We start from the raw sequence: 14,561 nt of genomic DNA on the forward strand, positions 1-14,561 counted from the left end.
AAAAAAAGCCAAAACAAGGAAGAAAAATGTAATTGACTGCAATGATTGAGAGCTCCCAACTTAGTGCTTATTCAGACCGTTCTCTCTCTCACGCTTACTTGAGATTGAGCACCGACAGTCTCGTCCTGTCAATAAATGTTCTGAAGAGAAAAAGGGATTGTTTGGTTAGGGCAAACAGGACGAAACCTAATGATTGGCAAAAGAGAGAACTCTAGCGTAAGGAATACCATGAGTTCGATTTTGCACTACAACACTTCGCCAGATCGACAAAATGGCATTATTCATCTCCTTTTATGATACGTGCGAGCTGAAACCACTGAGAATAGTAAAATAACTTCTTTCGGCCAGCGCTACTGATATCACGCATTTCTTGGTCTGGAAAGACCGACATGGTAAAACGGTAGTGCATAGCCATGCTTATTCCGACTCCAAACGTCAAAGTGAAGACAAGTGTAAATGTTCTAAACGCCATGAATTCATAACAAGCCATATTTAAGGAAAACGGACGTTGTGGAGAGTGGAAACTCACTGCCACTTTTAGGAAATCCTACTGCTTCAAGTGCATGAACTTGAAAAATATCTAAAAGCTAAAAATATCTAAAGGAACAATTGCGAGCCCACATAAGGCCAAAGGAAGCAGTTCCCCTATTATTATCCAAATTGTTGCTTTTGGGCCGCTATATGAATAAATACACGAAATTAGCGGAAAACGAATGTAAAGAGTCGATTTTCGCTTCAGACCTCCAAATTGACTTAGAAACGCAGTTTTAGCAACCGCAATCTGTAAAGACTTAAAACTGCACATTTGAGCGTAATTGCACGAAAAAAGTCGATATTTCCCTGACACCTCCAAATTACCTCAGACACACCGTTTCAGCTAATCGAAGCTGTAACTAGATTAAATTTCACATTTGATGGAAAACAGACAAATCGAAGATTATCGCGTTATTTTACCCAACTGCCTCAGAAACACAGTTATAGACAGTAAAGTCTCTGGTCAGTTGAAACTACATGTTTGCTCTAGTAATATAAAGAGCAAAGTTACTGAATGCTGATTGGTCAATGAAAAGAGTATTTTTCTTAATTTTCCGTGTGAAGAGGGCAAAATTACTCGCTCACGATTGGTTTTCAGGCTGCTTAGTAACAGCTTATGCTATCGAGAAGTTAGTAAAAATTTTCATACGAATGGCGTCCCGTTCCGAGATACTTGAGGAGGAATATATCAAAGAATTATAAGACACGAGCGAAAATGAAAACACCAAGAACGGCACGCAGTAGTGCAAGAACGTTTTCAAAAAGTGGGCGAATGAAAGAAACTTCTAAACAAATTTAGAAGAGTACGAAACCGATGTCCTAAACCAAACATTCTCGCAGTTTCACGGTGAGTTACGGAAAGACCCCGACTGCCTGAAAGTAATGCAGGCATCACTGTAGAGATATCGAAAATCAAAAGGCTATCCAAAGTCTATTAACCGAGATAGGTAGTTTCTTAACTCCAGAAAAGTTCTGGAAGGGAACGCAAGGAATCTGTGAAAACAGGGCAAAAGAAATCGACGAAACCGATCTAGCAGTTTCACAAAAGAAGAAGAGGAAGTCCTCTAGCAAAACGGCCAGCTTGAAGCAGAAACTCCACGAGCTCTACTTAACAGCATGTGGTGCCTGCTCACTCCACTCTTTGGCCTACGAGTGCGACAAGAACACCACTAAATGAGAGTTAAAGATTTCACTATGAAGAAGGAAACTAAGTTCTAATTTTGCCGAAGGTCCAACTTAGACGAAGCAAGGGGGACTTAGCGTGAAAACAAGACTAGTCACCCAAAATGTTTGCCACAAGGAAAAAGGAAAGGTGTCCCGTAATGTTGTTCAAACGATATCTGGGGAAGCGAAATTAAGAAAAGCGGCCTGTTTTACCTCACTGTCATCGACAAACCGGTTTTTAAGTGTTTCGTACAAGAAAATCCCAAATGGAAACAACACCATAAACACAACCATGAAAAACATGAAAAAGAATTCACCGCTGACGGACCTGAGTTCCGAGAAGAATTAGACCAATTAAAGTGCACGAACAACCATGCTAAACAAGCTGAAAAATGTTGGTATCCCGAAGAGTGAAATAGATAATATCACAGGCCACATATATCACAGACTCAGGAGACGAACGAGAACAGCAGATCATTTCACAAGCCATTGACAAGACTGGTCCTGTTCCTTCAGAAGACGCTTTAAGTTCACTTTATCCTGCAAATTTTACTGGATCTGCATCTGCATCTGGTGTGCTTACGGCCATGTTAACAATTTCAGTCACTGCAGCGTCACCTTGAACATCGCCGGGGATGATGGCGTTCAGAAGAGCAAGAGTGATATAAGGCGAGGATACCGAGCGTATCTACATCGACGAATAATATTCTGGGTGATCTAAAAGCGTCTTCAAAGTTTAACTTTTTTTAGAAAAGCACTAGCTTTATAATTTCAAAGTTGAAAATTTGTTAGCAGGCCTGGTTGTTAATGTCCTGGTATCTTTGTGAAAAAATCATATTTTCTTCAGATCATTCGTGCGTTTGCGGTGATTCATTCTTTTTGAAAATTAAATAGCTCCCTATGACTGAGTACTAACGAGCGCATTCAGAAATTCACTAATTTTTCCCTGTATTTCATTAGCAAGTAATCGCAATTGCTCCCCGTAAAATTAAGGATTAATATCACTTCTGTTTTCAGAACTAGCTGAAATAGCCCTCTTCGCTGCGCGGTTGGGCAATTTCAGCAACTTCTGAAAACACGCGTGATATTAATCCTTAATTTTAGTGGACCCCATGCAATTACCTAAAACAAAAAAAAGACTTAAAATAATAATTTTTACCAATTAACTCTAACACAGGTTTCACTAGTTGAAGCTGTAATTACATAAAACCCCAAATTACAGGAAAATGGATGTCAAGTGTCGATTTTTACTTCAAACCTTCAAATTACCTGAGAAACGCAGCTTAAGCACATTTGAGGGTAATTCCACGAGAAAAGTCGATATTCCTCTGATACCTCCAAATTACCTCAGAAATACGCCTTTTAGCTAATTGAAGCTGCACTGATAGATGGAAAACGGACTTACACCCGCTCTCAGTGTTACGTGCATAGGTGACGTCTTTCGACCATGTCTCAGCATTCCATCTTTCGACATACTATGTCAACGGCTGAAATACCGGTTATTAGCGGAACAAATGACACGTATATGATAATTACTGGCCTCAAATGAATGAAGAACATTGTGGACTCCTGATTTACGGGATAATTGAAACGATTTTAGTACAGTCGATCAACTCTCAACAGTGACTTTCGGTAAAATTGGGCAGCTACCCCTCGGTTAATATTCGGAAGATGTTAACACTTAATGCAGTCGATTTATCCCTTACAGAATGTTTTCTTGATGTTAATAGCCTTAGTTTGATGTCAAATGAATCCATCTTTAATGACTAAAAGTCCAGTTCGACCGTAAAGTAACCACTTGTTCTGACATTTTGAAGCAGGCTAAGTTACATAGCATGTCGACAGATAGTGTCAATTTTCGCTTCAAGCCTCCAAATTGCCTCAGAAACCCAATTTTAGCTTGCTTAACCAGTAAGAAGTTAAAAATGTACAACTAAGAATGATAAGTTTCGATATAACCCCTTATTCACGCAGATAAGCAGTTTTAGGCACTGTAAGCTGTAGAGATTTAAAAAGGCGTATTAGAGAGAAATCGCATGAGAAATGTTTTTCGCTTTATTCGCCACATTTGGCTCAGAAACACAAGTTAAGCTACTTTAAGCTGTAAATTCTTAAAAATGCACAGCTGAGTACAACAGAGGGAGAATGTCTAATTTTGCTTTATAAGTCAAAATTATCTTAGTAACACAGTTCTTGCTACTTGAACCGCTCTTCACTTTAAATTGTACATGTTCAGCTTAACCAAACGTTCCCCTAACTGACCACAAACGCAGTTTTAGCAACAAGAAACTTTCAAAATTTAAAGTTGCAGATTTAAGATTAATTGCAGGAGAAATCTGGGTTTGCCCTTTAATACCTCACAATAGCCTTAAAAACAATTTTAGCCACTACAATCTATAACAATTTGTAGCTGGACATTTTAGAGAAATTCCACGCGCAATGTTTATTTTTGCTGTATACCTCCCAATGACCTCCTAAATACAGTTTTTCCTACTCGAACCGTTAAATACTCGAAACTGCGCAGTTTGAGTAGTAAAGGAGGTAAAAATACGATCTTCGCTTTAAAGCTCGAAATTGACTCACAAACGTAGCTTTAGCTACCAATTGAAACTACACATTTAAGCATACGCGCAAGAAAAAAGTTAAGGTTCCCCTAACACCTCCAAATTACTTCAGGACTACAGTTTTAGCTGATTAAAGCTGTAAAGAGATGGAATTTCAGATTCAATGGGAAACGAACCTTTAATGACGTTTTTCGCATTTTTTTTTTCCCAATTGCCTTAGAATTACAGTTTAAGATACACGAACCAATTCGTAGTTAAAACTGTCCATTTTGAGAAAACGAACGTAGAGTGACGAGGTTCGATTTATATCCCGTAATTAACTCAAACTTAGTTTTGGATTGTCCAAACGGAACAGACTTGGAAATGCACATTTAATAGAAATTGCACGACAAATGTTGATTTTAGCTTAATACGACACAATTGCAGCAGAAACACAGTTACAGCTACATGAAGCTGTAGATAGTGCCACTCTTCATAAAAGTGGTCCATTGCATTTCTGGTCGGAATAAAGTTTAACTATGAGCTTCGCACAAAGAACAAAAAGTTCGAGACCGCTGTGAAAGAAAAAGATAAAAAGCGCTAGGTATTTTTATATTTGTATGCTTCCTAGCCTTTGTTTAGCAGAATTTAGTTGGGGTTTGAAGCGGCCTGATATGTACTTCGGAAATAAACGCCAGCGAAGAGAAGCTACTTTTGCAGGTTTTCAAAAAGTGATATCACGGGTGATGATATATTAATTTACTGGATCCCCCCAAACATTTATATATCAAAACTAACGTGCCCTTTTTACTCTCGAAGGATCACTTCAACGTTTGATGGTCCTTGAGCAACGAGCAAGCCAGGCAATTTTTCCTCCTTAGAACGCTAAAATTTAGACGTTTTCCGATTATGATTCTTTTGAGCTCTAAAAAAATTATTTTGACGTATTTGCAAAAAAACTTTTTCTTCGGAAAATAGTTTACCTCAGTTTTAGATTCTTATATTAGATAGTTTGTTATCCAGATATTCACTTTCCAGAGTGAAATTTTCTCAAAAGATTAGGTACTATCTGATACAGAAGTTTAACATTAGACAAAAAACTGGTAAGAAAGAAGATCCATACCAGGTTGTAAAAGATATGCAGACTGCTTCCACAATAGACGGATAGTTTATTTTTGAAAGAACAGAGAGGCTATCGAAGTGTTGAATTCAAGGTTTCTTTTAAAGATTGTCTACTAGCACAAGACAGGGAGGTCAGAAGCAAAGAGAGTTGATGAGTGGAGGTGGACTAGATACAGACAGAACAGGACGGTGATTTAGCGGACGAGTACGGTTGCAAGTTAGTGTACACGGCGAGTAATTAAAAAAAAGGAGGGAAGCTGTCCTGGGCAAAGTAGGCTTGGCACACCTAATCTTGCACGATATTTACGATCTGCGCACGTTTGCAAGAGAGCCCAAGATACCAACCTTCAAGGCCAAGATGCTTACAGAGATCTGTACACATTTCGAGCTCTCATTTCAATCTAGCGATACCAAGGAAGTTCTTGTTAGAAAAAAAGAAGGAAATAGTTTCAGAATGTAGTTGTAACACCCAACAGTTGTGACAGTCTAAGATGTTGTTATTTAAAAATAGTATGCAGCTGATATCGGGACGAGAAATTGCTGGTACCTGTAAGCATTTAGACCATATTCCTTGCGAGCAACGTCTCAGGGGCGTATATCTCAAAAGCACCAAAAACTTTTAGGGTTCGCAAAGCTATTTTTTGTTAATCAGTATTTAAAGACGGAGAGGTGTATACGCGTAATACTTCTTGTAAAAAAGAAACTTCTATTCGTATTAACAATATAAAAAGTGCGCTCTGTACTCATAAGGTTTGAGATTTTGCTATGGCTTTTCGGGAGCGAAAACTTTTCGGGACCTTCGAGAAACGGACCCAGCCCGGGGGTATCGCCCTCCCGGATCAAAATTTAAGAACCATGCGCAGCAATTTTCGTTATCTTGCATATGTATAAAAATGTGACATGACAGAAAGTTGTCCTGGTCATGTTCATGCCCTGGTTATGTAGCGAAGAAAGGGATTCAAATAATTTTCGCCACAGCTAAGACTCTTTGGTGTTTTATCCAGCTTTAATGTATTGAAAACAGTTTGAGAGGTACTTGGAGCACTCTTCCATAGAAAAATGGTCAAATTAGCTTCACCTGAGAGGGATCTGAGTTCACTTAGCTGTTAGGTCAGGGCACCCTTAACACCACAAAAGCCACTCTCATTCTTGTATTGACTTTTTCATCATCGTACGAAAATCGTCATTTTAACTCCGTTTTCCATCAAAATTTCCTTAATTTCAAGCTTCAATTAGCTAAAAGTGTGTTTCTGGGGCAATTTGGAAAGGTTACGTGGAAACATCGAAATTTATGGTGCAATTACAATCAACTTTGACGTTTCAACTCTTCACAGCTACTGGTATGTAAAATTGAGTTTCTCGGTCAATTAGCGGTACGTTCGTTTTTCTTTAGAATATGCAAGTAGCAAAAACAATTTTGCTGAGATAATTTTGAGGCATAAAGCGAAACTAAAAATTCTGCGTCCGTTTCTGCCTAAATGTGCAATTTTCAGTATCTACTGCTTTTTTGTTTGGTAGTCAGGGGAAAATACTTCAAATCTGAAAATTTCCTGACACCATTTTGTTTTTTATTATCCGCGGAATGCTTTGGCCAAATTTTACGAAAATACGTGAAATCTACATACCCTTTTAATTCGCTCAAAGTAGACACATTCTACAAGTAGTCAAACGCGAGATTTTCGCGCAAAAAGGTTTGTAAACAACTCGTGCCGCCCCAGGAGATTTTGTCGCCTCTTGAAACCGGGAGGCAATGGTTTAAAAGGACCTCCTGGCGTCAACTACAATGGGTAAGAATTTTCCGGGAAAAGTGTTGTATTCAATCACGTTTTCGATTTTTTGACCAGCAAGACAAAAGAAAAGCAATCCTGGCAATGGCTAACGTTGCCAAGGCAAGGGGAAATCCCGCGTCAAGAAACGAAACGCATCAACCGAAGGAGAATCAAACAAATCAAGGGGGAAAAACCTGTAAATCGTGTTGGTCTTCGGCGTTGTGTGTAATGGTGACGCGAGCTCATGCGATGAACGCTCAGGGTGTTTACAAGGGCAACTCCATTTGACTCCCAGTCCAGTCGTGGTAACTTCTTCAAAGTTTATTCCTTCACTTCCACGAAAACTATAAGTGACTCGGCCGACAAGCTGTCGATCGAGCTCGTCCAGATTGACAATAAGCTACAATAGTCTCGGTTTCGTATCGCTCGTTTCAAATTCTCCCACATCGGTTTCGATTGATTCTGACGATGAGCCTCGGTGGTAAGTTGCATTATCGAAAGCTTTCATTTTTAAGTGACTCTCTCCAACGAAAGAACCAAGTGAACCAGCTGAATTAGACCGCCCGTGTTCATCGGTCGATGTTAGCAAGGGCGCTTGGCCGAACCAAGAGCCTTTGCCACTTTCTGCGAGGGTTTTATTCCTTTCTTCCCCAAAACCTTTCCTTTTTCTCTTCTTGGGCTCTGGTTTTTTCGTTGATTTTACCCAAAGAGTTCTTTCTGTTTTACATTTCTCCATGAAACTCGATCGCGCAGTGCACAAAAAATATGCAATAAGAACCCGCTTCCCGCGAAATTTCCGTCGAGACGTCACCTACTTATGAGATTATGACACCTTCATTATTTATTAACTTTTATTGGAAAACAAATTTTGTTAAAAAACGTCATCGCATTTTCGTCTCAGATGTGAGTATTACAGTTGGCGTTACAGGACATGAAAATAATTACTTACGACAGCTTAACGACATAAGTTGCTTTAAAGGACCTTTGTCACGATTTCCGCATCTTGACAAAAGCTAGGCTAGTTTTTCAAGTTCGCAATTTGCAGTCCTCCTTAATCTTTGCATCATCTTTAGCGATCCTCATTCTCTTTTGGTTTGTTCTCAGAACACTATCCTCTTAATTTTTGAATTTTTTTTCTTGATCCAATCCGTGATCCGATCCTTGATTCGAATAGGTATCCGCGATCCGATCCATCATCCGATCCGTGATCCGGTCCCATCCTGGTTTTGTCGACGCCACTTTCCAATGCGCGTTTCTAACTCACTACCGTTTGCAAAATGTAAAACTGCGTTTCTGAGTCAATTACTTGATATGAATGGAAACTCGTCGTTCTACGTTCGTTTTCCTTCAATACGTATAATTTCAACTGCTTACTGGTTCAAGTGGCTAAAACTATGTTTCTGTAGTGAATGGAAGGTATACCGTAAAAAATCTTCATATTGCCTCTTTTTAATCAAATTTATAGTTTCCTATCCTTACATTAGTATCTTAAACTGTGTTTTTGAGGACGTTAGGTTAAAGAAAGCAAAAATCATTTTAATTTCCTTTCCATCAAAACTCTATTGACATTTTATCTTTTTACAGACGCAATTAGCTAAAAAGGTATTTTTGACGTAATTTGCTGGTAGCGAGAGATCGAGTATTCTTTTGGAATTATACTCAAATATGCAGTTTCAACTTGAAGCTCTAACTCCGTTTCTGAGTTAAATTTGAGGTATTTTAGCTCAATAGTTGCTTAAATATGTAATGTAGTTAGTATTTAAAGTTGTGTTTTTGAGGCAATTGAGAGGTAGCGTCACTTTACCTCCTTTTAATGTTATTACAGCTTCCTTTAGCTATGCTTGTGATGGAATTTTGAGGTGAAAAGCGACGGTTCGTGAAATTTTACTTAAAAGTGGTTTTTATACTCAGCTGCTTCCTCTAACTTAAACTGCCGTTTCTCGTCCAAGTCTTTGAAGACTGCAGTAGCTTAAACTAATATTTTTAGGCAATTTGAGGGTATCGAGCAAAAATTGACATTTCTCATGGAAATTCACACAAACGTCCACTGTCAAGGTTTTATAGTTTAACGTACCCAAGACTGTTTTTCTAAGGGAATTTAAAGGTATAAAGCAAAAATCGACGTTTCTCGTGCTAATTTGCTTCAATGTGCGGTTTTAAATCTGTACAGCTTCTAGTACCTGAAACTATTGTTCTAAAAAAATTTGGTACGATGCAAACATCCAACTTTCTTGGGCAAATTTGCTTCCATGTGGAGTGTCAAGTTCTTTGCAGCTTCTAGTAGCCTAGACTATTTTCATAAGGCAATTTTAAGGTATAAAGCAAAAAACGACGTTTCTCACGCAAATTTGTTCAAATGTGCAGTGTGAAGTCTTCACAGGTTGTGGAAGCCTTAACTATTGTTCTTAGCCAATTTAAAGGTATAAAACAAATAACCGTTTCCCGTGCAAATATCCTTAAATGTGTAGTTTCCAGTCTGTAAAGGTTGTGAAAGATTTAAATATTGTTCTTAAGTAATTTGAAGATATAAAGAAAAAATCGACCTTCGTCGTGCAAATTCGCTCAAATGTACAGTTTCAACTCTTTACAGCCTGAAGTAGCTAAAACTATTGTTCTGAGCCAATTTGAAGGTATAAAGAAAAAATTAATATTTCTCGTTCAAATTCCCTCAAATGTGTAGTTTCATATATTTACAGCTTGTACTAGCTAAAGCTATTGTTCTAAGGGAATTTGAAGGATTGAGGCTAGAATCGATGTTTCTTGAGGAAATTTACTTAAATGAGTAGTTTAAAGTCTCGACAGTAGCTCAAACTTTTGTTCTAAAGGAATTTGAACTTAAGAAGCGAACATTGATGTTTCTCCTTTACAGTTTGTAGTTCTTACAGCTTGTAGTAGCTAAACCTATTGATCGTACGCAATTTAAAGGTATGAAGCAAAAATCCAACTTTTTGTGCAAGTTCGCTAAAATATGCAGCTTTAAAACTTTACAGGTTGTAAAAGGTGAAATAACTGTTCTGAGGCAATTTGAAGGTATTAAGCAAACCAATGATTCTCGCTGAAATTTGCTGAAATGTGCAGTTTCAATATCTTTACATTTTGATCTAGCTAAACGTATTGTTCCAGGGCAATTTGAAGATATGAACCAAAAAAGTGTCCGTTTCTCGTTCAAATTTGCTTAAATTTGCTTTTTATAGTGCCTAAAGGTATTAGTTTAACACCAATTGAAGCTTTGAAGCAACAAATCAATGTTTCTTGTGGAAATTGGCTTAAATGTCCGCTTTTAAGTCCTTACAGCTTGTAGTATCTGAAACTATTAATCTAAGACAATTTCAAGGTATGAAGCAAAAATCGATGTTTCCCGTGCAAATTCACTCAGATGTGAAGTTTAAACTCCATGCAGCTTTTAGTAGCTAAAAATATTGTTTAAAGGCAATTTAAACGTATCACGCAAACATACACGTTTCTCGGGGAAAGTCGCTCAAATTGGCAGTCTTACGCCTTTGTAGCTTGTAGTAGTTTAAACTATAGTTGTAAGGGTATTTAAAGATATGAAGCAAAAATAGATATTTTTCGTGAAAATTCACGTAAATTTGCAGCTTCACGTCTTTACAGCTTGTAGTAGCTTAGACTATTTTCCTCAAAAAATTTCAAGGTATGAAGAAAAAATCGATATTTCTCGTGCAAATTCGCTGAAATCTGCAGTTTAAAGTCGTCACAGGCTGTAGATTTACTATTGTTCTTAGGCACTTTAAAACTATGAAGCAAAAAATTGACGTTTCTTGTATTGAGCAGTTTGAAACTTCTAAGGGTTGAAGTAGTTTAAACTATTCTTCTTAGCCAGTTTAAAGGTATGAAGCAAAAATCGACGTTTCTAGTGCAAATTCGCTTAAATATGCAGTTTCAAATCTTTATACCTTGCAGTAGCTGAAACTATTATTTCAAGGCAATTTTAACGTATGAAGCAAAAATTGACGTTTCTCCTGCAAATTCCCTCAAATAATAAGTTTCAAGTCATTACAGCTTGTGGTAGTTAAAAGTATTTTTATCAAGCAATTTGAAGGTATAAACAAAGAATCGACCTTTCTCGTGCAAATTGGCTTAAATGTGCAGTTTCAAGTCTTTGCAGCTTTTAGTGGCTTTGAAAATTTTTCTGATCCAAATTTGTACATATCAATTTATACATATTAATTTGTACATATCAATTTATACATATCAAGCAAAAATCGGCTTATTTAGTGAAAGTTCGCTCACATGTGCATATTCAAGTCTTAAGAGCTTGTAGTTGCTAAACCTATAGCTATATCTATAGCTTTAAGTAGTTAAAACTGTTTTTTCTTAAGAAAATTTAAGATAATCAACCAAAAATTGACGTTTTTCCTCCAAATTCGCTTAACTGTGAGTCTTAACAACTTTCATTAACTAAAAATGTTGTTTTGAGGCAATTTGAAGTCTTTCACTTTGTAGCTAACAGTATGAAGTTTCACATCTGTACAGCTTGTAGTAGCTAATCGTATTGCTCTAAGGCAATAGGAACGTATGAAGCAAAGATAGTCCTTTCTCATGCAGATACGCTCAAATGTGCAGTTTCAAGTATTTATAGCTTGTAGTTTCTAAAATTATTGTTCTAAGGCAATTTCAAGGTATAAAGCAAAAATCGACGTTCTCTTTTAAGTTCGCTGAAATGTGCAGTCTTAAGTCTTTACAGCTGGTCCTAGCTAAAACTATTGTTCTAAGGCAATTTGAAGGTAAAAAGTAAATTCGACACTTGTCGTGCAAATTCGCTCAAATTTGCAGTTTGAAATCTTTACAGCTTGTAGTGGCTAAAATTATTGTTCTCAGAAAATTTGAAGGTATGAAGCAAAAATGTGCATTTTCAAGCTTGTAAAGGTTCTAGTAGCTGAAACTACTGTTGTAGGGCAATTTTAAGGATGAAGCAAAAACGGACATTTCTTGTGCAACTTTGCTCAAAGGTAGACTTTGAACTCTTGACAGCTTGTTGTACCTAAAACTATTGTTCTGAGAGAATTTAAAAATGAGAAACAATTATCGACGTTTCTCGCGTAAATATCCTGAAATGTGCAGTTTATAGTCTTTACAGCTTGTAGTAATTAGAACTATTGCTCAATGGAAATTTGAAGGTACGTTCCTCGTGCAAAGTCACTTAAATCTGTAGTTTCAAATCTTTAGACCTTGTAGGAATTGCAACCATCGTTCTAAGGGAATTTGAAGGTACGGAGCAAAAATCGACGTTTCTCAAGGAAATTCACTCAAATGTGCAGTGTCAATTGTATACAGCTTCTAGTAGTTTAAACTTTTGTTCTAAGGCAATTTCAAGGTATGAAAAAAAATCGCTCTTCTTCGTGCAAATTCGCTCAAATGTGCAGTCTCCAATGTTAACAGCCTGTAGTAGCTAAAACAATTGTTCTGAGGGAATTTGAACATTTAAAGAAAAAATTGACGTTTCTCGTGGAAATTCGATGTTTCTCCTGCAATTTCGCTAAAATGTGAAGTTTTAAGTCTTAACAGTTTGTACAAGCAAAAACAATTGTTACGACGGAATTTAAAGACACAAAAAGCAAACACCGGCGTTTCTTGGGGAGATTCGCTCAAATGTGAAAATTTGCTCTAAAATGCAGTTTAAAGTATTTACAGGTAGCTATAACTATTGTTCTCAGCGAATTAAAAGATTCTGAAGCAAAAATTAACACTCACTTCAAATCGGTTTCCTTTAATTTGAGGTTTTATGCGTTTAGAGCTTTAAGTTGGTAAACTTGTGTCTGAGATAATTGGCAAGTATACAGCGAAAATCATCATTTAGCTCTATTTTTTTTTAAATGTGTAGTTTCAAATGCTTAAAGAATATATTATCTTTAACTGTGTTTCTGATGCAATTGAGTAAAATAAAATGAAAATGCTCCTTTTAAGTCCGTTTGTAATCAAATTTTAAATTTCACCTAGTAAGAGCTTTAATTAGCTTAAAGTTTTTTCTGAGGTAATTTGGAGGTGTCAAGGGAACATCGCCATTAATGGTGCAATTACGCTCAAATTTGCTGTATCAAGTCTTCATAGCTTTTGGTAGGTAAAATTGCGTTTCTGTGTCAATTACCGCTACCTTTGTTTTTCTTCAAAATATGGAAGTAGGAAATTTTGAAGTATAAAGCGAAATTAGAATTTTTCCGTCCGTTTTTGCTCAAATGTGCAGTTTTGAGTACCCACAGCTTGATATAGGAAAACTGTGTTTTTGAAGGAAAATAAAACTTTCTCGCGCGATTTTCCTCAAATGTGCATTTCCAACTTTATGTCGCTTGCAGTATCTAAAACTGCATTTCTGAGTCAATTACAGTATATGAATCGAAACTCGCCGTTCGACGTTAGTTTCTGCTAAAAATTTACTTTCTGTCTAGGTAGTTTGAAATCTTCATATTACACTCACTTTTGCTCAAATGTGTAGTTTGAAATGTATTTTTGACGCAATTGGGTAAAAGAAAGCGAAAATCATCGTTTTAAGCTCGTTTTTTATCAAAACTAAAATTCGTCTTTTTACAGCTGCAAAGCTAAAAGTGTGTTACTGAGGTAACTTGGAGGTGTTAGGGGAATGTCAACTTTTCTTTTGCGAATATGCTCAAATGTGAAGTTTCAACTGGGAGTTTAAGCTTTATTTCCGAGTAACTTTTGAGGTATGTAGGGAAGATTGTCATTTTACTTCGATAGTTGCTGAAATGTGTGCTGTAGTTAGTATTTAAAGTTGTGTTTCTCACGCAAATGGGAGGAATCCTCATTTTCCCTCCATCTTTACTGATATGTAGAGTTTGGTGTATTTACAGCTGCAGCTAGACAAAACTACGTTTGCAAGGGAAGCTAAGATTTTTTGCGCGATTTTTCTCAGAAATGGTTTTGCAACTCTCTCCTGCTTGTTGTCACTAAAGCTGCCTTTCTAAGGCAATTTTCAGGTTTCCGGTGAAAATCGACACTTTACATCCGTTTGCGTCTACAAGTACCTAAAACCTGTCTTTCTGAAGTAATTGGTAAGTATAATGCTAAAGCCTTCATTTTACGTCGATGTTTACTGAAAAGTATAGTTTCATAACTTTAGAGTTCTAAGTATCTAAAACTGACCGTTTCAGGCAATTGGAAGGTATTAAGAAAAAATCGTCATTTTACGCGTGTTATTTCTCGATTTTACCCAGTTATTTTAGGAACTCAGCTTTAAATGCTAAATTCTCTTAACATTTAAAACCAGAAATTTCAAAAAACAAAAATCGATGTAATGTGAAGATTTTTGCGTTTTTCTTCCCAGTTACCTGAGAAACAAAGTTTTAACTACTTGAACCAGTAAGTTTTTGAAACGCTACATTTTGAGGGAAAACGAACGTAAAAAATTTTGAGGTATAAAGAGAAATAAGAATTTCTGCGTCCGTGTTTGCTCAAA

General features: G+C 36.8%; 1 pseudogene; it reads right to left on the bottom strand.

The window, feature by feature from the left end:
* Positions 1–7,238: 7,238 nt before the first annotated feature.
* On the bottom strand, positions 7,239–7,868 carry LOC149114046 (uncharacterized; annotated as a pseudogene).
* Between the last annotated feature and the right edge of the window lie 6,693 nt (positions 7,869–14,561).

The sequence above is a fragment of the Orbicella faveolata genome, unplaced genomic scaffold, assembly GCF_042242905.1.
Source record: "Orbicella faveolata isolate gen_17 unplaced genomic scaffold, um_ofav_v1 contig_14, whole genome shotgun sequence".
Taxonomy (NCBI): domain Eukaryota; kingdom Metazoa; phylum Cnidaria; class Anthozoa; order Scleractinia; family Merulinidae; genus Orbicella; species Orbicella faveolata.